The sequence below is a fragment of the Meriones unguiculatus genome, chromosome 3 (genome assembly GCF_030254825.1).
Source record: "Meriones unguiculatus strain TT.TT164.6M chromosome 3, Bangor_MerUng_6.1, whole genome shotgun sequence".
Lineage (NCBI taxonomy): Eukaryota > Metazoa > Chordata > Mammalia > Rodentia > Muridae > Meriones > Meriones unguiculatus.
In genome coordinates this window covers 33,409,456-33,434,800 of record NC_083351.1, presented here as the reverse complement: position 1 = coordinate 33,434,800, position 25,345 = coordinate 33,409,456, and the positions used below count along the sequence as shown (strand labels likewise).

Here is a 25,345-nt window from a genome sequence, read left to right as displayed (position 1 = left end):
CAAACTCATTTCCTTGCTGCCTCATAACTGTAGTTTTGCTGCTGTTACGAATCGTAATATAAACATCTGGTTTGTCAACTCCACGTTTGCCATTCACAGGTGGAGAACCACTGACAGAGAGCCTCCCAGGACTACATAGAGACTCTGTCTCAAATAATCAAATCAAAACAAAAACAAACAAACAAACAAATAAAAGCCTCACAGCTCAAGCACCTACTACGCACCAGCCCCTCTCTCACATGCTCTGTGGTTCTTCTCTACAGCTCTTAGGAGGCAGGCATGGTTTTTACCCCAGGTTTAGACATAGGTGTGAAGAGGCTAAGGTCCTTCCCTGAGAGGTCATAGTCATTGGACAGTACAGCAGGGTTCAGACCGTGCTCAGAGAAGGAGGTCTGTCTGCAGCTCAGACAATAACTGTGATGATGCCGCCAATGCTCCACAGAGACTGTGCATTGAAGAGGGTGCTCTTTCCTACTCGCTTTCCTCCAGCCACGTAAACTAGAAGAACCCCTCCCCCAACACATCCATACCTCTGAGGTGAGGCTTCTGCTTGAGGGGGGTCCTCCCCGTAGCCTGGTCACTAACTGTAACCAAACACTCTCCGAAGCTGTCTTCCCAGATCAGTCCCACCCACGAGTGGACAGAGGAGCCCCTGCTGACTGGGCATCAGCCTCATTGTTTCATGGGGAGACAGAAATCCTGTTCTGTTTTCTTTTTTTTCTTTTTCTTTTTTTTTTTTTTTTTTGTGTGTGTGTGTGTTTTCAAGACAGGGTTTCTCTGTGTAGCCCTGGCTGTCCCAGAACTCACTTTGTAGACCAGGCTGGCCTCAAAACTCAGAGACCTGCCTGCCTCTGCCTCTCAAATGCTGAGAGTATCATGCCTAGTAGACCTAGAAATATTTTTCCATTTGTTAATTTATTTATTCCCTTTACAGCCTGACCTCAGCCTGCTCCCAGTCCCCACACACACACACCACCCCCAATCTCCCTTCTTCTCCTCAGAGAAGGGGAGGTCCCCCATGGGAACCAACCCTTCCAGAGCCAGGAATCTTGATGCTCATGAGGGCAGGACTTCCTGGTTTGTCCTGTCCAGTGAGTGAAGACGCTGGGAAAAGAGTTTTCTGTCCCATTTTGCCTCTCTACAGTCTGAATGCTCCAGCTTCACCTCTGAGGGACTTGGGGTCCAGAAAGCTTGAAGCAGAAAAGGCCAACAAGAGAACCAGACCCTGACAGAATCAGGGTTTGACTGTGGTTTGACACTGAAGAACGAAAGTCGCACCACCACATAACCAGAAATATTCAAACCACATTTCACCCTGCCAGAGAGCACCACTTCTCCCTACTGGCCAGAGCAACACACTATAGGATTCCAGATGCCAGGGGGAGCGCGCACGTACACACACACACACACACACACACACACACACACACACGGCCTCCCTGTGACAACAAAGGTGGCTAAGATGTACACACAGTCCCACGCATGAGAACACACAGCTTGGGAAACTGGGACAGCAGCCAAAACTCTGCTTGCTAACGACTCATTGACCCTGACCCCTCTATCCAGATCGATCTGGTCAGCCAAAGGCATTTCACTGCCGCCTGAGGCACGGCGCGCGGGACCCTCCGTGCCACAGGACTTCTCTTTCCCACACGGGCAGCACTTTTGCGTTCACGGTCTCCTGTCCGTGCTGACTTTCTCAGGAGCCTGCGTATGGTCAGCGTGTGTCCACAGACTTTGTGCGTGACTGCGACTGTGTAGCTGTGTAGCTACAGATACACACACCACTGCCCACGAACACACACTATCCAAAAACATCTCGCTCTGTAGACATACGTAGACAGGCACCGAGTGCCAACATGCTAGAGCGTGGGGTGGTCCTTAGAGAGGGCCTCCGAGCCAGAATCACCAAGGAATGTGCCCATTTCCAAGCCTGCTGGCCCGCAGTCCCGCTCTCTCTCTCTCTCTCTCTCTCTCACACACACACACACACACACACACACACAGCCGCTGGTCCTCAGTCGCTGAAACCAAGACTGGACCCCGACATCAGAGACGATGGAAGGAAGCCACGTTAGAAAGCACAGGCTCCCGGCCAGTGTCCTACACTTGTCCTCCTGGTGCTTCAGCGTGGAGGAGCCGGGAAAGATCTGCAGGAAATGGCAGGTGTGGCAGGGCCACGCGTGTCACCGGTAGGTTTCTGCCGGGCCTGCTTGGAGGCTCCGCACTTGAATCGCCTCTGTGGTTCGGGGGGCTGTGCCTGCCCGTGAGCCAGCCCAGGGTGAGGGTGAGCCACGGTGGGTGGGCTTGGCTGTGCGGGATGTCAAGGCGGGGAGGGGAGGTGCTCACGGGGGTTAGGGTGGCCGGGCTGGCGGCTGAGTGCGAGCCGGCGCCTGCGGGCTCGCGGGCGCGTGGAGAGCGCCGGCCCGAGGCGTGCGCGCGTGCTCGCGTGGGCCGGGAAGAGCGCGGCCGCGGCGGGGCTCGCTCTCTCCAGGCCCGCGGGCCTGCGCTCCGCTCCCCCAGTCCGCCGGCTCCTCTCCGCCCCCTCCGCCCGAGGAAACTTTTCCCAAATCCGCGAGCCGCTTAGGGCGAGCCGCCCCCGAGGCCTAATCCGCGCCCCCCGCGGATCTGCATAATCGGGTTAGCGGCCGCGCTCCCTCCCGCTCCCGCCACCGCCGCCGTCGCCGCGCGCGATTCTCTCGCTGTCACTTAGGGAGGCTCAGCGCGATTTGCGGCCTAATCCCCCGGGATCGCTCGGCCGCCGCTCCCCGAGGGGCCGCCAGATTGTTCCCTTCATAATTGATTGACTCTATTTGCCGGATTGGGACTTCAAAGCGCCGGCGGCGCGGGGGCGCCTGGGAAGGAGCCTGGCCCGCGGCGGGCGGGGCTCGGGGTTTGGCGCGGTCGCTGCGCCCCAGGTTGAGCCCGGGATGCACTGGTGATCACCTGTGAGCGCGTCCTGTGGCCAGCAGTGGTGCAGGCAAGATTGGCCAGGCGCCATGCTGGTCCCTTCACTTAATGTGCTTCCCAGTACACAACACCTTTGAACCTGTATTCTGTGATACCCCTCCCCCCCCAACACCCCGTTTTCCAGACAAGCAAAGAGATCCAGAGAGGTTTCTTTATTCTCTGAAGGCCTTTAGCCCAACCCTACTTCAAGTTCTGAAGACATAGCTGTGGCCAGCTGTTTCTGTCTCTGTGGAACTCGGTTCTGGTGGAGACAGGGGTACATATAAGAAACGTGAAATGAATGAACAGGAGAAAGTCCCCAAGTGACCGGATGGTGACTGCAGTGGGTTGTGGGTATATACGAAGAGGTCCTAGGCTCCTTAAAGGGATGTGTTAGTTGAATCCCGTTGGCTGGAGGAAGCCGATGCTGAGAAGGTCTCAGGCCTGGGGCAAAGACAAGGCGGATGGGAAGACCCAGGCGCAAGAAAACCTTATTTGTATTGTACATAGTTATAGAGAGACTGAAACTCATGGCCGCTTGACCTTTCCCCCTCTCAGTGTAGACCAGCCTCAAACTCAACACAAGCTGAACCCTAACTAGAAATGGCCAGAGCCGTAGGAAGAGGTTCCTGTCCAACTTCATACAGCCCACCAACTGCTGTCTCCTGTGTTCACACCCCACTGAGGAGAGACTGCCTTAGTGGGTGGCCCTAAACTCAGAGCCTTCCTGACTCCACAGTGCTTTCACCCACTCCGAAGGAGGCAGAATCGGAGCGAAGGAGAAGCTGCCCCAGCCCCCTGCTAGCCACAGCCAGGCTCCCAGGAATCCTTACCCCAGACCTGAGACTCCCCAGTAACACTTAATTAATTCTTGATTACTCTCTGTCTCTGCAGCTGCCATTAAACCACTTTCCCAGCCTGGGCCCAGTCAGGCCACGTAATTAAATTAGCACAGGGCGAGCACTTCCAGGCAAGAGCCAGGTACTCCTGCTGGGCCTCTCAGAACTTCCATGGAGCTGAGGACTAAAGCAAGGCTCGAAGACACGCAAGTGAGCATCCAGGATCACTCAGCAGGGCTAGAACCGGGGCCCTAGCGTACCACCTCCTCCTCCCACCTCCCTCTGAGACCTCTTCTTTTCTCGAAGCATGCATTTCAAACCTTAGGTATCCTAAAAACGGAAAGAGATGTCCCGCTGTCCTTAAATCTATGCCAGGTCTCTTCATTTCTGGGGAGATGAAACTGAGGGGAGGGAAACTGAGATTTCTATAGGGTGGAAGAAGACTGGAAACTTTTCCTACTCCTAGAATCAAAGGGGAAGGGCGTGGGGAGCCAGAGACACTAGTGGTTGAGCCATCTTCCTGGCTGTGTGCCCGTGAGGATGGGAGAAGAACATGAAATAGAAGGACAGGTTCTGACCACGGGAGCTGGGTGAAATGAGGAGGTCACTTTTCTTTTTACAGAGGGAGGCAGGGGAAATAGAATCTAGCTTGAAAGAACACGCTAAAGCCTCGGTTCTCAACCTGTGGATCCCAACCTCATGAGGGTCAACTGACGTTTTCACGGGGGTCACCTAACACCCTTGGAAACACACAGACATTTGCAATACGGTTCATAACAGTAGCAAGATTGCAGCTCTGAGGTGGCAATGGAAATAATTTTATGGTTGGAGTCACCACAACATGAGGAACTGTGTTAAAGGGAGCAGCACTAGGAAGGTTGAGAGCCACCGTTAAAGGCACACTGTAAGCAAAAGCAGAAGGGACTGGAACCTTGAGGCCACCTATTCAGTAAGGTGGGCCTAGCTGGTTTCTGCTACTGCGTCCCATCAACTAGACCTCCCTCTCTGCATCCTTTCTTCTTTCAATCCTAGAAGATGCTTGCTGACAGCCCTCCTCCCCTAAACCCAGCTCCTTGTCACTTCAGAAAATCAGAAATAAGCCTTAGTGATTAGAGGAAGACTAGAGAGAACGGGGCTTAGAGGCCCAGGCTCAGGGAGGTGTTAAGAGGCAGTGAGACTTAGAGTATTAGGGTGCAGAGCTGATAGCTGCTTTGGATATACCCCTCCCCCAAGGCTACAGTACCCAGGGAGGAGGGGAAAGGGCTGTGGAAAGGGAAAGAGAAGACATGGAGGAGGTGAGGGTGAGAACAGGATGGTTAGGAGGAAGGTAGCTGAAGAGGAAGGAGGGTGGGAGGGGTGTAACTCAGGAGAAGGAGAGGTGTGGAAGTGAAGGAAAGCTGAGGGGGGAAGGCAGGTTAGGGATGAAAGAAAATCAAACAAGACACTGTTGGAAGGAGACTAGAGTGGGTCATTAAGCACTATTAACTGTATGGCTCTAACTTTAAAAATGTTAAAATAAGCAGGGTACAGCGGTGTACGCCTTTAATCCCAGCACTCAAGAGGCAGTGGAAAATTGATCTCTAGGTGTTCAAGGCTAGCCTGGGCTATGTAACAAGTTCCAAGGCTACACAGGGAGACCTTGTCTCAAAAACAAAAACAAACAAACAAAAACAAGCCCACCAAAATAAAATGTTAAATTTACTGTGTATGTAGTGGGGGAGCAGAGAGACGGCTCAGCAGGTAAAGGCAATTGCTACCAAGACCCTGAGTTCAATCCCTGGAACCTATGTGATGGGAACAGAGAACCAAGTCTTAAAAATTGTCCTCTGACCCACACACTGGGGTCACAGCATGTGCATGCACACACACACTAAACTAAAAACAAACAAATAAATAAATAAACAAACTATATGGGGTGTGTGTGTGTGTGTGTGTGCGCGCGCGCGTGTGATAGACTCAGACATAGGAAGGGAAGGAGAGCCCCTAAATTACTGACAGTAGGATTTAGAGAATAGGAAGTTACAGGGCAGCTAGCTTTTCATTTTGTATTATTTCGCACTGTTCTCTTGAGTCTTTTCAAGCCATGTATTGGTTATGTAGATGTATGACATAAAATTTAAAAGAGATGACAGGCTAGACGTGGGATGCTTGCATTGGGCAGGAGGGAGAGTGGAGGGGGTGTCAACCTGGCTAGGACGGGCCTGGCTGTCAAAGGGGAGGAGGCTGGTTCAGGGGAGCAGAAGGCTTTTACCCAAACAGTGCCAGACACATTCCTTAGCCCTGTCCCTACCACAGAGAATCTGGCTAAGGCCTGAGTAATTGAAGGCTAATTGGGTTTTAGGCTTGTTAATGCTCTACGAATGTTTGCACGGAGGAGAGCCAGTCGATCCGGATAAATGACTCCCCGTGGGACACATTGGACACACTGGTGGAAGAAACATGAGGAGAAAGAGCATTATGAATGGTGAGCAGCTGGGAGGAGTTTTTCACCCCAATCCAGAAGCCAGGGTGAGGGGTACTGAGATGCCCCTGGAGCTCTGTGGGCATAGAAGTGATGAGAAATGGCCAGCTTAAGGAAGCACTGGGGGCCATGCCCTGGTGGGGTGGGAGAGAACATCAAGGAGGAGAGAGGAGAGAGGCACGGGCTGGGGACCCCCCTAACACACACCAGAATCCAGCACACTGCAGGTCTCTGCCAGGTAGTGGGGAGCTAAGCATGGAACCAGATTAGGCGGGCACTGAGGGCTACCGGGCCTCACACAGGAGGATGGATGTCTTTTAGGACCATTTCCTGGCCAGAGCCATACAGGAACACCATCCACCTTCCGGGTCCAGGTCACAGACCTCCCTTCCAGATTCCCCTCTACTGAATCCTTGCTTGAGACCCAGGCACTGGGTGAGGGAACCCCTGAGGCTCCCCGGGCTCTGACCAGTGAAAGTCGTTAGCTTCTGACTGTCAACTTTATAAGAAGCACTAGGGCTCTGGCAAAAATACGGGGGCAACAAAAAGTGGCCTCCCCAGTCCCCCTAAAGAGATCAGATGATGCCAAGAGAGATGCCCTGGAGGAGAAGCAGGCCCAGGAAGACAGTGAGTTGCAGAGCGGCTGGTTTGGGAGGAGCATTTATGTGCTGTGATGCCAAAAATGCCAGCTCCCCAGGAGCCCACAGCCTTTACAACCTCCCTCCCTTCCAGAGCCAGAAATCCTGGGTGTGCTTTTGGAGGACCAGCTGCACGTTGTTTGCCCTCCTCCTCCTCCTCCTCCTCCTCCTCCTCCTCCTCCTCAGGCCTGACTTGGGGACTCAGGACCCCTGTGACAGGGCATTTAATGAGTTTGTGTTCCCCTGACAGCATGGTGACTGACAGCCGCCCCAGGGGGTCACTACCCTCCCTGTGTCCCAGAAGAGGATACAGCAGCGTGGGCCGGCTCTCCATGCGCACATGTGAACACACGTCTGTGCCCACCCCCCCTCCTTGTTGTGTACCTGGGCAGGGCTGGAACCGGAGATAACTTTCCTATGAACAGCTGTGGTTTGGGGTAGACGGGAAGGAGTAACCACTTCCTTCTGGCAGGGCCTCCTCTGGCTTAGCCTCAGCTCTCCACTTGGTCGCTTTGGGTCACTCTCTTCACATGACCAACCTGAGCCAGGTGGGTGGGAGGGGGCCTGAGGCTGCCCACAGTGGGGTTGGAAGGAATCTGGGGGCAATGGTCGATGTAGAGGCCTGAGTCTGCATGGGTAATGAGGCCGGGGACTGGCTTGTCAATAGCATTTAAGTACTTTTCTCCCATTTTCAGGCCAGACTGAATTATTTATTTGTTTCTGGTCAATTGCTGGTAATGTCATTAGCATTTGTCCATCAGCGGTACAGAGCTGAGTGTGCGTGGCCCCCTCCACTGACCCCCACATCCCAAACTGACTCTCAGAGGTCAGTCTATCCTGGCTCTTCGCACAGAGCATCAAGGGAATGGGGCTAAGGACCCAGGTAACCAGTGTGTTTCCTGCCCTTCTCACACCAGCTCAGGAGCCCCATCCTCCTACAGGCAGGCCTCACATTTGCAAAGCGGCTCCTTGGGAGATAAGCCAAGCCCAGCGTGGGAAGATTTCAGTGGCCACTCAGTAGGCAGGCTGAGTCAACCTGCCTCTTCTGGCCTAGAGGCCAGTTGCCTTTCAGAGTCAGTGCTGATTCATAAACTGCAGCTCCCCTCTCCACTCAGACCAGACCCCCAGGGAGCGAGCTCGCTTTGCTCCATATTAAACCCTCACCTGAGGATTTTCTTTCTTGTTCTTCAATCAGGCCTTCTTCAGGTCAGGATCTCAGACTGGGTCTCCATGACAGAACCTCAGCCCTAGCTTGAGTACATGTGGCTTCCTGTACTACCCTACTAAAGCCAAAGGAGCCCAGAGGATTAGTGCCCAGTGATGGCTGTTGCTCCGCTCCTACCCACCTGGCATCCAGGAGCTTCTGCAGCCAGGCCTTCTATGGGCCAACCTAGTCTTTGTCCATCCTCCAATGTAGGAATTAAAAAAGAAAGTGAAGGCTGAGACTTTCTTGAGAGACTGTGCATGTGCAGTATGTGTGAGTGAGTGTGTGTGTTTGTGTGTGTGTGTGTGTGTGTGTGTGTGTGTGTGTGTGTGTGTGTAGCATACAGGGAATGCTCTGGGGAATAATGGCAGGGGCAGCAGTATTAGAGGAGAAGGTCCAGCATAATGTAGTGATTCTAAGGACTTAGCCAACTCCACAGCCCAGCCTGGTGCTGGGACGGCCTTTCAGGCCTTTCAGAATTGCCCCAGAGTGACCTGGGGGCCATGCTTTCCTACTCTGGTACTAGGCAGCCATCTACAGACCGTGCCTGAGGAGGATTGTGATCTTGGGGGAGCTGCTGAGGACAAATACAGAGGAGGGACCCAAATGTGAGTGGTCATCAGCAAACACTCCCGGGAGCTGCGGGAATTAATTAATCTGACAGCCCTCAAGGGCGTCCACAACAGACTTTGTGGGCAGCGTGGGTAGATGGAAGGGACATAGGAGATAGCTTAGTGTGTGGAGATCAGGGTAGTTACAAAAGTTAGGGGATGGGGGTACAGAGAAAGCTCGGTGGCTAAGAGCATTTACTGCTGTTACAGAAGGCATGAATTAGATTCCAAACCCACATGTCCAGAGGCTCACAACTGCCTGTAACTCCAGCTCTGATCCAATCTGTGTGTGTGTGTGTATGTGTGTGTGTTTTACACAATTTTTTAAAATGTTTAAAAAGCAGTTGAGGATGTGGCTGGATGTGGGGTGGGTGGTGGGTTATAGCGGGTTGAAAAGTTTTCAGGGCAAAGGGTGATGGACAGAGAGGATTGATGATCTTTCTTCCGCACCTCCTGGGCCCAGCAGCTTCAGTGGATGAAGAAGGCTCCCCTCCAGCACCAGAGCAGCAGAGCACCGCAGCTCCTTCTCCTCAGTCGCTAAGCAGGATTAGCCTCCTCTTCCTCAGGAGGAGGGGGCTCAGCTCCTGCATCATCCACCAGCTCTGGCCCTAATCCCCCTAGCTTTCTAATCCATCCACGACTTTCTTAGGCATTAGCGTTGGGCTCTGGGCTCCCTAAGCACCACCCTGAAGATGGGAGCTGGGCTCTGAGGGAATTAGGCCAGCCTCAGAGGACGGCTGGGCAGACAACTGGAGGAAGTCTGGGGATTCCATCTACCCCTCCATTCTTCCCCTCTAGCTCCCCACCCCCTTGCCCCAAGATAGGGTCTAAGGTCTCTTCCAGGTTACTGATAGAACTATGTGAGAAAGGACAGAGTCACAGGAAGTTCTCTTCTGGGCTATAGAGGGAGTACCAGATGAAGACATGATTGTAACTCAAGGCTGGCAAATGAGATAGGGGAGTTCAGAAAACAGTCATGAGAGAGACTGAAGATAAACTGAGGCCAGACTGAGAAGGGCCTTGAATGCCAGCTGAGAGATTCCAACTGTACCCCAGAGGAAGTAAGAAATCACGATAGGAAAGTACAGAGCCAGCGCAATGGCCCCTGGGAAGGACTGGCAGGGAATGAGCTAAAACTGGAAAGTGATACCTCCAATAAGACCCAGAGAGGACACTGGTCACTGGGTGCCAGCTCCAAGCATACTTCCCCATGTTGCCATGGGGACTAGGGTAGCCTGGCTGGAAGTTCTGTATGCACCCACCTGGGCGCAGAGCTACGGCACCCCGAGAGATAAGGTGGAACCGCAGACTTCCAGCTACTCCACAGCTGCCCTTCTGGGCCTCCTACTCATCCATCACTTGATTTAAGAATAAATGACAACAGGCCAGCTATAGTGCAGGGCAGGAAACAGCGCAGCCTGGGCGTGCCTTCCCCGTCCCAGGATGTTCCCAGGGATGGAAGACCTGTCAGCGTCTCTCCGGGTCCCCGGAGAGTAACTATGGGCTTCTCTTTTATTGTAGCAGCCTGGGCATGAAGCTGAAAAGGCAGGAGGACACATGAGCCCAGGGGACCCCTGGCACTGGAAGTCAGGAAGGGCCTGTGCAGTAGGCCATTCATTCTCTTCCCTTCATGCTTTCCCTTCCCAAGCCCACCCTAGGTTAAACCATCTGCAAATATCACCGGAGCGGTTTTAAGTGTTCATGAAGCCATAACTTTACTAAAATTCTCAACCGTTTTTCAATTTTATTTTTTCAAACAGATGAGGCAAATGAGCCTTTAAAAGGTGTCATTTTATTTTTTCTAACCTCACATAGCAAGTGACAGCACTGAAGCCAGGGAAGCCGAGGAAAGGACACCCACTCACACCCAAAGCAGACCACAGAACAGCAAGCCCGCCTGGTGGAGGCTGATGGATTTCTCAGGGAAGCCACTCTGCCTGCTGCTTCAGGCAGGATGGCCTCCCGAGCCTCAGGCCTCTTCTCCATTGGAAATCAGTTGATAATTCTAACTCACAGCACAGCTGCAGTCCGAATCCGGTGGTGCTATATCTCCAGGATCCCAGTGAGGCCTGGGAAGGGTTGGTTTGTTTAAACCATAAAGAAACCTACTGAGTAACCAGGCAAGGGGGGCAGGGATGAATTATCAGCTATAATTGCAAAAGCCTGTAGATGGACCGTCCCAGAGGTAGTGGTGGATATTGGGGGCGCCCCACCACCACCACCAAGACTTTTTGCTGGGGTGGGCAGTAGGACAGGCCAGAGTATCGAGTGGATGATGGGATATTAACAGGCTGGGAGGTTCATCACGGCAGGTTCGTTAGGCTGTCCCAGAAGGCCCCTCTCATTGGGCCCCGATAATGAGCCTCCACTGGATTATCTGCCCCCGCCTCCACTCAGTTTACACTGTCAAATCGAGTTTGCATTTTAAATGGGAACTTGACAGGACGGACAATTTGTCTACTGACGAGGTTAATGGGTGTTATCCCTTCGGACTAGGAGCGAGAACCCACGTCCTTTCACGGCCTGGCCTCTGCTCCGATCAATGACCCTTCTCCTGCGTGCTCAGACTCCCTGTGCCCAGAAGCCCCTGTGTGTAGCTCCACCACCTCCAGGCAGCCTTCCCAGAAGAACCTGATCGGACCCCACTTCTAGGAATTAGTCTGGGTGACATCCCTTCCTCGTGGACTCAGTTAGGGTTCCTGAGGACTGAACCGTGTCACCTCTCTTGGGACTGGGCTCTGAGGCCAGGGCCAGAGTTTCCCTCAGAGTTGGCCTCATTCTCACCTGCTCCATGTGAAGCCAGTGGTATCCAGGTTGCCACACCCATTTCGGTGCTGGGACAGGATTATGGACAGGCAAGGAAAGGCTTTGAAGCCATCACCTCTAAGCCCGGGCCTCTATGACTTCCTGATAGGCCCAGACTTGACCTCCCCAACACTTGGGTTCATTTCCAGGCCTTCCACACAGAACTGGGCAAGAACCTAGGTCTCTAGGAGCCTAGCCAAAAACTAGGTGCCGGACCAGGCCGGGATAGGTTGGGGCTGTAGGTGAGGAGTCCCCTCCTCCGCTTTGTAGGGGCCCGGCGCCCTTCCCTTCCCCACCCTGGCTAATGTGCCACAATTACCTCCTAAGTGCCCAAACAAATGTGGCTGCTGGGGAAAGTGACACGGGCTCCAGGTGATGGATTCGTGCCATCGGGGAGCCGGGCGGAGCGGGCCCCACGCGGGGGGGCAACACTAATATTGTATCAGCGTCGGCGCTGGCGCCACGAGCCGGTGATGAATATGTGTCACTTTACACGCCGCGCACTCGGGGGCCTGGCTGCGCAGGCATGGAAAATAGAGTGTCTGGGATTAATGATATTGAAAATGATAGAGAGCAGATTGGAAATGGCTTCGCCTGCCCGACCCGCAGAGATGGAAACGTACCTCACAGCTATCTGCCCAGCCTCGGCCCCCACCTGCCCCCCCCCCCACCTTCCACCAGCTGCAGAGGCTCAGGATGCCGACCCTGAGTCTTGGTCCTACCTGCAGCTGCTCCAGACAGTAGGAATAGGGGTGGGTGGACTTGTGAACAGAGAGACAGGGCATGCAAAACATCAGCCCTTGGATGACCTTTGGCCCGGAAGATCTTCACCCCCATCTACCTAGTGATCCTTGACCTTGTCCACAGACCAAGCTCTGGTCTCAATTCCAGCTGTGACGGGCCTCTGGTCAGAGTAACTCTGTGGATGCCTGAGAGTTTCACAAGATTATAAGAGCTGGGGTGATGAAAAGATGGAGGGGGCTCCACGGGGGAGGGAAGTGTACACAGGGCTGAGGACAGAGGGTGATGGAACACTCAGCTTAGTAAATTCTACTGCCAGGGGAGAGCTTGGAACCCAAGCTCTAAGAAAGGGAACAGGTGTCTCCTTCACTGATATCTAAGTGTTTATACTGGTTTTGATGAACATATATATACCCAAGGCATATGTCTGGAAGGGTGTGTGTGTGTGTGTGTGTGTGTGTGTGTGTGATCACAAACACACCTGTGGGTTGTACCTTTCCTATGCAGAAATGAAAGTAGCTGGAGGGGCAGTTCTTTGTGCCTTGGCGTTTAAGTGCATGTATAGGGGATTTTGCCCTTGGTTGTGGCTCACCTTCAGTCGCTTTGTGCCCGTGTGACCGTGTGAAAGTGTGTCTGTGGGAATGTGCATGTGTTCACCCCAAGATGAGGGAAGTCCAGGCAAGGACAAACTTTTCTGCCATCACAGGCGCCCATCACAAGCTAGATTCCCAGCTTCAGAACTAGACGCCTTACCCTGCAGGAGGGGGGTCCATCATGCTGAGATCTCCTCAGAGGGACGTCAGGCTTGAGACCATCACCCTGAGGACAGATTAATACACCATTTCACCCAGGGATGCTGGCCTTTTGTTTGTTACAGAGTCTTGCTAAATAGTCCAGTGTGGCCTCAAATTCCCCCACCCCCCTGCTTCTACCCCCAAAGGGGTTACAGGCATGTACCATCACTTCTGGCTTATGAATACATCCTAGGGTCTCCTGGTGTGGCAGGTACACTCTGGTGAAGGAACAAACATGGTCCAGGATGTCATAGACATATAACCCACTGAAAGAGACAGATGCCAAACAAATAAAGAAAGAATGGCAGAGCAGGGAGGTGCTACAAAGTAACTATTCGGATGGCCATGACAAAGATTAATGGGATGCCATGTCACTGGCTGAAATGGTCAGGCTCAGCTTCATACAGAGACTTTGGAGCTGAGGATGAGGTATCCCTGTGGAGAGAGGAGAGCAGGGAGGCAAAGGCCTTGGACACAGTCTATGCCCTTCTAGGAGGCAGAGCCAGGGCAGGGACAGAAAAAAAGATCAGGGGCAGAAATGACTTCAGTTTTTGCTCTGGTACTGGAGTTGTTGGTGTGTGTGTGTGTGTGTGTGTGTGTGTGTGTGTGTGTGTGTGTTTGTGTCTGGTTGGCTGGCTAGCTGCCACACAGCCCGACTTTTATGTGAGTGATGGGGATCCAAACTCCAGCCCTCAAGTTTGCAGGGTGGTTTTTATCCTCTGAGCCATCGCTCTGTGCTCTGCAGGAAGGTTAAGAAAGAGACAGGCCAGGTATGGTAGCTCAAGCTTGTAATCCCAGCACTTGGGAGGCAGGAGAACTGACAAGTATTTGAGGCCAGCCTGTGCTACATAATGCGTTCTGAAATGAGACACCCCTCATCTCAAAAGAAGAGAGGAAAGGACAGAAAGACAGAGAGAGAACACAGCAGGTCATGTCCCCCTACAACCCGGCTGTCTCTCCTGGGTAGAGTCTCAGGGGGCAGTGTTGAGAACAGGAGCCTGATGCCTTTCAGGAGGTTATGGGCTTGGCTCTAGGCCTGGGCTCTGCACCCCAGTATCTCACACCTGGTCATCACTTTCAACAGCGACAGTAGAGTGTATTTCCCTAGGTCTTTCTTGGCAGCATCTTGGGGGTCTTGAAAACCTTGGGGACCCTTTTTGGAGGAGCACTCTCTTCTGCCTGGCCACTCTGGTCCTCCCTGGCCCTTCCTCACCACTTTCCTTCTCACTGGGTTGCTGAGGAAAGTCTTGCTCTGAGACAACCTTGTCCCCCTCAACCCTAGCTCTCCTTGAAAGCAGCAGCACCCACCTCCCATCCCACCCTGCAAACTAGCACCTGAGAAAACAGCATGAGGGAGAAGAATTGCTGCCAGGTCCACTCTGCCAGAGGACAGAGTAGTCACCTGACTCCACCCCAGACAGCATAATCCACCCACTCTGCCCTGGGCTGAAGCCTGGGCAAGCTCCCAGGTGGCAGTGACCTCAGTATTCAGAGGAGGAGGAAGGGACTTAGGAACTGAGTCTCCCTCCCTGAGGCTACCTCTCTCTCCCCCTTTCTGCTCACCCTGGCTTTGCTCACCCACGTTCTCTCATTCTCTCTCAATCTCTCTGTTCCTTTCTCTCCCTCCTCCCCTGCCTCTCTCTCCCTTAGTCATTTGCAGAGCTGAGATGGCCTAGCCCATCTGGGAGCGAGAGCTCTGCCCGGTGACGGAGGCGCAGGTAATAGCCGAGTGGAGGAGAGAGACGTGGAAATTTATGACATTGAAAATGACTGAGGGAGAGTGTATATGTGTGAGTGTGGGAGAAAGAGAAGGCAGGGGCTGGAAGGGAGAGGGAGCGAGTGTGCACACTGCTTGCTGTCTTACATACACTCAAGACCTTACTTTCTCCGAGGAAGAACAGCCTTGTTGGGGTGGACAGCAATGCCAGGCCATGGACAAAGGCAGACAAGCAGACAGGTGATGATGGTACAGAGTGGGAAGGAATGAGGAGAGAGATGACAGAAACTGATAACAGCTTAACAAGTGCAGGAGAGCCACCCAGAGCCACCTGATTGGCAGTGGCCTACTTGTACCTGCTTGTCCCCCACTTCAGGAGTTTTGGTCTAAGGAAGTATGGAGCCTGGAGTCTGAGCTAGAGGTTTTCTAAGGGGCAAGACCGAGAAAGGGTCGGACAACACAGTGGGTCAGCAACAAAGTAGGGACTGGACCCAGGACTCCTGTCTCCCGGAACAGGTCTGTCTCCCTCCCCTAGATGTGTGTCAGTGTGGGGAAGCAATACAAGTGGATCATGAGAGATAAAGGGATACCAGAAAGATTTCCTTACATCCTCTTATCAGGAGAGAATCTGTTTCTTGGGAGACTAAGCCCCTAATCGCCTCTATCCCTGCCATCTCCAGACCACTCAGGACACTGTTACTAGGCATAGAAATAATTAGACATTCTTCAGAGGGCTTAGCCTCCATCTCAGCTAGGGCACACCCCAGGCCCAGACGACTATACACTCTGCCCTTGACTCTGCCATCATTTGGTTCACACACTGTTGAGTCTCTTCCCAGCCACAGGTTTAGAACCGAGACTCACCAGGTTCCCAGCTGGAAAGAAAAGGAGGTAACTACTGATTCCACAGTGTGCCCCCTTCTCTTTACTGGCTCTCCACTGAGGCTCAGCCCACCTTTCTCTCACTCTTCCACTCCTTAGCTTCCTTGGATGAATCCCTCCCATCCCCAGGTATGTGGGGAGGCTGTCTACAGATTGGAAACACCAAATTTAGAGCCAGGAAGCCCTCCCTGCACACATAGCTCTGCTAGGTGATTCGAGGCTCTTTGCTGAATGTCTCTGAGCCTTGTTTCCTTGCTCTCATCTAGGAAATGGAGCTATAAATGTCTGGCCTTGGGGCTGTGATGAGGGTCACATAGCATCCTGTATGCAAAATGACTGGCACAGAGGAGGTGCTCAATAAATGACAGCTGGCACCAGGCCCCTGTGAGCACACATGCGACAGTGTCTTGGTTTCCAGCTGCATTTAGAGGGATGAGGTTGAGGGCTGTGGGTGAGGAAAGGAAGCAAAGCAGCAACAGCCTGTGAGGATGCTGTGAGCTTCAAAGGAGGTGAAGCCAGAGCCATGGTGGAAGAGACTCAAGTTAACCCTCAAAGGGGCTTTCCATCCTGAGGCCCCAGAGGAAGCTGCATTTCAAAGTCACCCCCACCTCTCCACAAGCCTGGTCTAGTCTGTCCTTATCCTAGATGCAGCTCAGAAACAGCAGCAGCTGCCCTGCCTGGGGAGCAGTGGGGGAGGTGAAGAGTTCACTGGGCTCAGGGGTTGCGGGCTGCAGGCCTCCCACCCAGCCCCAGTGCCCTGGCCTGGCCCATTGTGGCCGCATAAAAGGTGACGGATGGTTAATAGGGGAGATAACAGGATTCATAAGGGAAATTTATCGGTCACTCTGGTGGTATAAATATGTTTATAGCAGACCAAGGGGAAATGAAGAAGCCCCCATAAATCACCATGAAGCCACCAGCAACTAATAGGCAAGCGGCCGCAGGAACCCCAGCGTTGGTGCTCGCAGACACCCCCTCTGGCTGCCTGGTAATGGCATGGTGGGGCTGCAAACTCGTCAGGCTGGACGTCTGGCCCACGCAATAGCAGGAACAGGACTCCAGGGGCCGCCTCTGTTAGACAGGAACTACCTTGCTTTCCTGTGACACCACTGTCACTACATCCCTCACTGTGAGGGATGTGAGGGGACTCAGCCTACTGGAAAGACTTAGTGGGCTCCTAGGTATATAGACCAAAACCAGAAGGCTCTGGGACACAGGCTTAAAAAGGCCCTAGTGTCAGGCTGGCTTCAAAAGGCGATGCCGTCGCTTCCCAATCCCAGCCTCTCCTGGAATGTCGTCATCTGAAAACTGACTTAGAAATTTCCAGTTACGGTAAGAAGAGCAATAACCCATTGCTGGGTACTTGGCACCTTGAAAGCTTCAGCAAGTGTCAACTGTTCTTGCTCCTGAGCAGGGCTGCCCTGTTTAGAAAGTGTGAGAACCAGCCAGCCAACATGTGCTCAGTGAGAAACCTAAGGCTCAGTCACGCCCTAGAGAAGAAAGCCTGGGTTTGATTCTCCTGCCCCAGCGTAGATAGGTCTATGGGAAGTTCCTGAGGGTTCCCTGCCTTTGCTTGCAGAGGAAGTCTAGGATTTTAGGGGCCCTGAAGTCCTCAGGGCAGAGCCAAGGGCCTCTGGCAGTGACTTGGTGTTCATGCTTAAGGCCTCAGGTCCCCTGACACCTGTCCCCTCATCCTGCTCCCTCTCCCCCTCCTTTGCTGTGTAGAAATGGCTGGCCTGTCCTCACCCCGGCAGTGTGCAAGCCCAAAGCCTTCCATCTGATTGCACAGACCTGTTTTGGCTCTATGCATTCTGTTTTTGGTCACAGATAGGCCAAAGTCCCCTCTGCCTACCATCTCTCTTTCTCCCTTCCTTCCTTCCTTCCTTCCTTCCTTCCTTCCTTCCTTCCTTCCTTCCTTCCTTCCTTCCTAATGTTTTACTGAGTCTCCTGAACAAACGCAATATGAAGCAAGATAGACAAGGCCCTGCCCTGACGGTGCCCACTGCCTGCTAGAGAAGTCATATCCAGATTAAGGGACGGGGTGGGAGTATGTGCTACAGCTGAGGCAGGTACAGGAACAGGAGAAAGAGCAGACAGGCAAGAAAAGCATTTCCGGAGGAAGGCACCTGGAGTGAGAGAGGAGGCCAAGGGACTTCCTGAGCAGCCTGTCACTGCTGAGGGGCAGTGCAGACACCCCCACGTCACCTCCTGTCTTCTCCCCCAGCGGTCCCTCCTCATGGACACTGCTACAGCCTGCTTCCCACTTTCCTACAAGGATGAAATGGCCTCTCCTCTCACACTGTCCAGCCTGAACACCAGAACTGTCTTCAAGACCTTAGTCTAGGGGCCACCCTTCCCAGGGATGGGTTCTTAAACATTCAGGCCCGAAAGTCCCCAGGACCCCACTTCAGACCCACTGCTTTGAAGACGGGAGGGACCGGGGCGACCTTTCTTCTTCCCGACCCCTCACTCTTTAAGGTTCCTCTGCACACATGCACACCCCAAGCTAGAGGCTGTCTCTCCCACTCCTGCCTCTGGACCTCTCTCCGGTCGCACTCTCCCTCAATCTCTAGCTCGGTGTCTTCGTCTCCCCCCCATCCCCCCTCCCGAGGCCTCCTCCCTAGCCGGGCGGGAGGAAATCGCTCCGTAAATAGGCGGATGGCCCGGGGCGCTCCGGGCGCAGACACTCGTTTTTAGAGCCGGTAATTGACTCCTTTCAGTTGATAATTCATGGCTTGCATATGCGCTTTAATGCGGGCGCCCGGGGAGGCGCGGCAGGCAGGGCGGCCGCGCGCCGGGCGTGCTGCGGCGCGGCGGGAGCGATCCAGCCGGCCCGGCTGCGTCCGCACCACCCGGCCCTCGGGTCCGCCCGCTCGGCCGGCCTGTCTGCGGAGCAGGGCGCTGGGTGGAGGGAGAGGCTGCAAGGGTGAGGCGGGATTGCACTGGTGGGTCACAAGAACTGCCAGGACGGGGGCACACGGGGACCTCTTCACCACGCAGTCAAAGGGGAAACCGAGGCTGGAACCGGGGCAATAGTTCTTACCAGTGTTCCATCCAGCAGACACAAAACCCGAGGGCCAGCAACCCCGCTTCTCAAAGAACGCGCGGGCGGGTGGGAGGCCTCAGGCCCAGGGGTAGACAGCCCTTCACCCCAAGAATGTTTCATGTTTCTAAATTAAATTCTTCTGTGGCAATGACTCGCCCTGTGATGCTCTCTCGGACACTCCCGCCGAGGGGCCAGCTCTCCCCCTGAGAATTCTGGAATTGGACACCTAGATAGGTAGCCTCCTGCCTCAGAGACTGAGCTGGGGGAGCCCACCTGCCCCTCACCTTCTTCGAGTCTGCAGCCTCCCACCCCGTGGCACAGGGAATCTCTAGTGCCCTCTTAGAGATGTCAGAGGTCACAGAGTGACAGAAGCAACCCAGGACCTACCCAATCGAGCCCTCTTTGGGTGTCGGAATATGAGAGGAAAGGGAGCAGAAGGTGTTCCAGAGGGCGCTACCCTGGCCTCAGGGAGGCCGCCACAGAGGAACCGGGACAAACTGAAGGATCCGCCCACAGTCACACAGGTCGGGGTGATTCTGATGAGGGGCGTTGCTGTGAGGTGAGTCAGAGTTAAAGTCGGGGATGAAGCCAGACTGGCAACGGGGAGAAAGAGGGTTAGCTCCGAGAATTACAAAAAGCCAGTCCCGGAGACAGGCCTGAGACTGTCCTGCTCATTTTCCTGTAGCTAATCTCACCCCAAAGATGATCCTGCTCCCTCTACCTTAGAGTCTGTGAACTTCAACCCAACGTCAAATCACCTAACTGTTCTTGCGTCTCCCTCTCTGACCTTCCAAGGACTGATTTCCCTATCTGGGCCCTGGAGCTGGAGGAACTGAAGAGAGGAAAGTTCCATTTCCAGTGGCTCGCAGAGCCGAAGGCAACGGCTCGGCTGTGTGAAGCCCAATGCTGCCCTCTGTTGTCCATACTTCGTAACCAGCCTTGGAAGGCAGGGACTGAGAATCCCTCAGCCTTCTCTCTAAGCCTGCCTGAGGAAAAACAGTAAGGCTATTTCTTCCTCAGAGATCTTGAAGAGATGGGAACGTCTTCATGAAGTCAGCAACAGCTCTGTCCAGCCGGCACCTGGATGCTCTACATGGTTCCCTCAGAGGCAGAACTGCTCCTGCCGTGTAATGCCTGGGGTCTTCATCTGAGCCAAGTTCTTTTTCTGAGCCCAATTCCTACCTCTTTATTTATTTTTGTTTGTTTAATGTACATGAGTGCTTTTGCCTGTGTGTATGTGTGTGCTCCATGTGTGTGCCTGGTGACCTCAAAGGTCAGAAGATTGGCTCCCCTGGAACTGGAACTGGAGTTGCTACAGCTTCACCCAGGACAGAGATCAAAAGGCCAGAAAAGTCGACTGAGCTCCTACTCTGTTCATCTTGGGCTAAGGCGGGGAGTCTGTGAACTGAGAACCCCCCCCCCCACACACACACCCTAGTGAAGTTGAGGGTGGAGGAGACAAGGGGCCACTATGGCATTGATGAGAAGAAAGGGGCATGGGACAGACTGAGTGGTGATTCAGGAAAGTCTCCAGGAAAGGGCTCCATTCCTAATCAGTACCCCCCCCTCAGTTCTCTACCAAAGCCTCCACCTCCTCCTCCTCCTCCTCCAGAGACACAGATCATCTCTCCATGGCAAAGTGATGCCATGCACCAGAAGTCTCAGATGGTCGTGACCTTCAGAAAGAAGCTTCTGGAATGCAGATTCTGCTTCAGTCCTCTGGTTAGGTTTTCACTGTTACCTATACCATTCTATTTCTCTGTACCAGTCCCTAGCCTAGGGTTGACCTTTGTCTAAATATGTTGCCCCCAGTAAGGTGAGATGTCCAGGCTTTGAATTCTGACTTTCCTCAGATCTCAGTGAAACCTGAAAAGACTGCTGATTCATCTATAGTTTCCAAAGTTTTCAGGTAAAACATAGTCCCCAGTGCATACTGGGATGCTGACCATAATGATGAGATTCTCATAAAAATGAGAATCCAGCCAGGCATGATGGCAAATGCCTTAATCCCAGCTCTCAGGGAGGTAGAGGCAGGTGGATCTCTATGGGTTTGATGCCAGCCTGTTCTACAAAATGAGTCCAGGAAAGCCAAGGCTGCACAGAGAAACCCTGCCTGGAAAAAAAAACCAGAGTGAGGCACACATACAGAAAAAGAGAGAGAATTCTCCAAACAAGGGAAACCCAACCAATGGCAACTTTCTGGTCCAAATTCCGAGTACATTTCAGCAGAGAAAGCATTAGAAAGCACAGATCTAGGAGCATGAGGGCTGCTCTCTGCCATGGGACCCAAACATCCACGCGGGAATTCAAACAGCTTTCTACTGCTTTGTGATGCTGTAGCACATGCTTGTCAGCTACCTTGGTCTCCAGGGCCAGATCATCCAGCTTCAGGCTCTGGCTCCCGCACTGCAGCTGGTTGTATCACTTAGGCCTATTCCCTGAAGGGAGGCACACTGCCTGTGCCTCAGTTTCCTCACTGGGACTTAAGAAACACACCACACACAGCACACACACACACTCATTCTTCCTCCCCACCCCTCTTTCCCTTTATCTCTTCCTCTGGGTTTAGATCCTGAACTTGAATAAGCTGAAGTTATTTCCTTTTGTAAACAGCTACGAATGAGTCCTAGAATTCATTGATCATTTCCTACACAAGGGCCCCCTGTTACGGCTTCGTCCCTTTCTGTTTAACTTTCAGTTACAGTCCTTCAGGGTGCCTACTTTGAGTCCCATTTTCCTGGTGGAGAAACTGAGATCCACAGATGTGTTCGCAGAGAGCAATGTGCCCGTTCAGGTAAGTAGCAAATTCCCAACCAGGAAGTTTCACCCTGCTCCACCCTCCCTGCCTCTAGAGTCTATTTCTTTCCAAATGCCAAGAGGACCACTGACTGATTTTGCTGTTTTTTCTCTCTCCTTTTAGTCAAAGTGTGTGTGTGTGTGTGTGTGTGTAGTAGTCAGAGAATAACATTCCTTTCACTATGTGGGCCCCAGGGACTGAACCTGGGTCATCAAGATTGGCAGCCAGCCTCTTTACCAGATCAGCCCTGGTTTTGCAGTTTCCTCCTGACGAAGATAGGGCTGACGCGCGGATCAAACGGTGCGTTTTCAGGGATGGAGTAAAGCTTCACCAGAAGAGATAACGCTGGGCAGTGGGAATGACCAGCCCCTCACCTCAGGCTCTCACTGGGGCTGAAGCAGCTGAGTGGAGGTGTGGAGAAAACTGGCCTCCTGGGAACGTCTGACGGTATCGTCCTGGCAACAGCCCTTGTGGAAAGCCAGTTTCTCCTCACCGTGATCCGTGGGGGAGTTCAGGGTATCCTGCAGGCTCAGCTGGGGGAAACTACAGAAAGACAGAACACTCAGGAAATCAGAACTGAAGACGCGGGTAAGACTGTGGGTGGGTGCCCCCTGCCGGTACTTCCCAGAACCTCGGTTGTGGCATAGCTGCGTGGCCGCAGATGGCCAGGCCTGCCTAACCCGGCTTTCTCCCAGTCCTCCGGAGTGCCAGGAGGCCGGGGGGGCTCGATTGTAGGAGCTTTACCCGGCACCCGCTCCGGGGGTGGTCTCTGACTTCTCTCCCCTAACCTAAGGTGGGGACTACAATCCCCCGGGTTCGAGTGAAGAGCGGGGATGGCGCACACGGTAAGTGGCTCATTCGAAGCTACAACCAGTGGCGGTGGAGGATCTAACCCTCCTGTGTGTGTGTGTGTGTGTGTGTGTGTGTGTGTGTGTGTGTGTGTGTGTGTGTGTGTGTGTAGGGCGCGGTGTGCTGGGCAACCCTGCCTTGAAAAAGTTCTTCTGCAGCTGTCACTCTTGTGAAGGGGTGGGGGGCAGGGGTGGATGGGCCAGACACTGTGGGGAGAGCTAGGGTATGTTCTTAAGGTCAAGCGAAAATGCAGTGTGAGTTTGGAGCTGGGTTTCATCCTGCATTCGCTCTGAGGTCAGCGCCTGTGTGGGAGACTCAAGAATTAACCCACGCCCTGTCCTGTCCTGACCCGTGTCTCAGGTTGGCTGGGCAAAATATACCGTTTGAGGTAGGGGAAGCAGAGAGCTTGTAAGCGTAACCGATTATGCTGAAAGAAGCCAAACACAAAATCCACATACTTCCTATTTCGTTCCTGTGAAACTGCCAGGAGCGGTGGCTGCTAAGAGCAGAAGCAGAGTGAACTGCGAAGAGACGTGATGGAAATTTGGAGACGGTGTGTTGAAGTTTGGATGTAAACTGTCCTCCATAAACTCATCTGTTTGCACACTTCATTCCCAGAGGGTGGCGCTGTGTAACCTTTAGTGGGTGGAGCCTTGATGGAGGAAGTGGGTTGTGGATGGCGAGCAAGCCTTGAGGTTTTACCCGAGCCCTCTTTCCTGTTCTGAGTTCTGACTGCCAGTCAACATGAATAGACTGTTCCCCTCTCCCGTGGCCACACCTTCCCACCGTGATAGAACGGGTGCCCTCAAAACCGTAAGCCGGGATAACCCTTCTTTCTGAAGTTGCTTTTGTCAGGTGTTTTGTCCCAGCAAGAAAAGTCACTAATATACGATAGAAATATATATCCTGTAAATTCTAAAGATTTATCCCAGCGGGGAGCGGTGGCGCACACCTTTAGTCCCAACACACAGGGAGGCAGAGGCAGGCAAATCACTGTGAATTCTAGGCCAGCCTGGTCTACAGCGTGAGTCCAGGACAGCCAAGGCTACACAAAAAAACCTTGTCTCAAAAACAAGCAAACAAAAAGAGTGAAAGACGTGTCCTATATTTTTATTATGGAAACAATTATCCATTCAAAACATAATCAAGTTATGTTCAAACGGTGAACTGTTATTTATAAATTATCTCATTAAAAATATTTTAAAAGATGTATTTATTTATATGTTATGTATACAATATTCTCTCTGCAGGTACACCTGCAGGGCACCAGGTCTTATTATAGATGGTTGGCAGCCACCTTGTGGTTGCTGGGAATTGAAGTCCGGACCTCTGGAAGAGCAGCCAGTGCTCTTAACCTCTGAGCCATCTCTCCAGTCTCCCCCCTTTTTAAAGATTTATTTATAAAAATCATTTTTAAAGTGAGTGAAAGCTAAAAATGTCTGCCATAGGTACTTGAGGGCTCCCCCCAAAAGCCACAAGTTTGTTTACCTAACCTGGAAAACATCTCATTAGTGCTCAGATGCTTGTTTCTCAATTCAAGCAGTGCCTAACTTACCAGCCAAGCGGCAAACTCAAGCCCAAAACAGTCTCACTTCTCACCTGATTCTGGCCCCATTTCAACTCCAACCACACTCTCAGCATTCAAAACTATCATTGTTCCAGGCCTTAACCCCAGTCCCAATTCAAACTCAGCTCTAGCCAAAACCTAATCTTAGCTTCAAGCCCAAGCTTTCCCTCTACCTAACAGCCGTGACCTCAATACCTAGTTAAGCCAGGTACAGTGGTGTGTACCTTTAGCCCCAGCTACTCATGAGGCTGAGGTAAGAGCATCACTTCAGCCCAAACTTTGCGGCCAGCTTGAGACCCTGACTGAAAAGAAAACAAAAAACCTAACTGCAAAATCTAAGCTCCAATAGGCAGACCTATTCTGTGAGAGGGATGTGGAAAAGCTCGGAACTTAGATGTTAAAGGCCTTGGAGACTGTAAAAAGAACTTAATGTGCTATTCTGGAAACTCAGAAGACTTCAAGAACACTGAGAGAAACAGACACTGGAGGGCCAACTTATGAGGTTGCAGAGGGGGAACAAGGACTCCATCAGGAACTGGACTAGGGGTTTTCATGTGGTACTTTTGGCCGAGGATCTGACTTTATTCTGCCAATGGCTTAAGGACTTGAGCGGAGTTGAATTTAAAGCCAATGGGCTGGTTTGTTTGGCAGAAGAAAGGTGTGTGAACAGCTTACAGTTTCAGACACGGAGAGCGCAGACAACAAAGCAGCTGTGATTGTTCAAGAGATCAGGACTGTTAAAGAGACACCTGGTGTTCAGCAATTAAGTAATAAGAAAAATGCCTCGAGAGCAAGACCCCACCCTGAGTTGCAATTGGATATGTAAGATATTGGGGACACCAAGACCTTGAGCTGCCTGTTAAAGACAGCAGAGCTGGATGGGAGGAGCCATCTAAGCCTCTTGACTCCCAGATGATTACATCATGAGCTCCAAATTCTGGACATGGAACTGCAAGATTTGTTTCCCCTGGTGGATTTTGCTATGACCATTGTTTATTACAACTTGGTTCTTGCCTTTTGGAATAGGGATGTTTACTCTGTGCTATTACTTATTGAAAGTATGCAGCTTGTTTTTTTTATCTTATAGAAGCCCAGCGTTAAGAGACAACTGGACTTTCGAAGTGTTTGGGATTGTTGAAGACTAGGGGGTCATTTAAAGTTGGACTGAATACATTTTATACTATGATATGATCATGAGTCTATGGGAACAAGGCGTGGAAGGTGATGTGTCTGAGAGTCAAGCTGACAAGCGGTGCAGTTAAGATGGTTGGTGTTAGTGGTACACTTGACAGACTGTAGAATTGCCTGGGAAACGGGCCTTTGGGCATGCATCTGAGGTTTCACCTTGATTTCATTAATAATGTGGGGAAAATCAGCCAACTGTGGGTGGCACCATCCCTAGATGGGGTCTTGGCTTTTACAAAATGGGGAAGATAAGCTGAACC

The 25,345-nt window shown here is 52.5% G+C and overlaps 1 long non-coding RNA gene across 1 annotated transcript; it reads left to right on the top strand.

Moving 5' to 3' along the window:
• The first annotated feature begins 2,012 nt into the window (after positions 1–2,012).
• On the top strand, positions 2,013–23,516 carry LOC132653033 (uncharacterized). The gene is made up of 3 exons (XR_009590668.1): positions 2,013–2,192; positions 19,483–21,481; positions 21,797–23,516. It is a non-coding gene; the product is annotated as an uncharacterized LOC132653033 (long non-coding RNA).
• Positions 23,517–25,345: the final 1,829 nt, after the last annotated feature.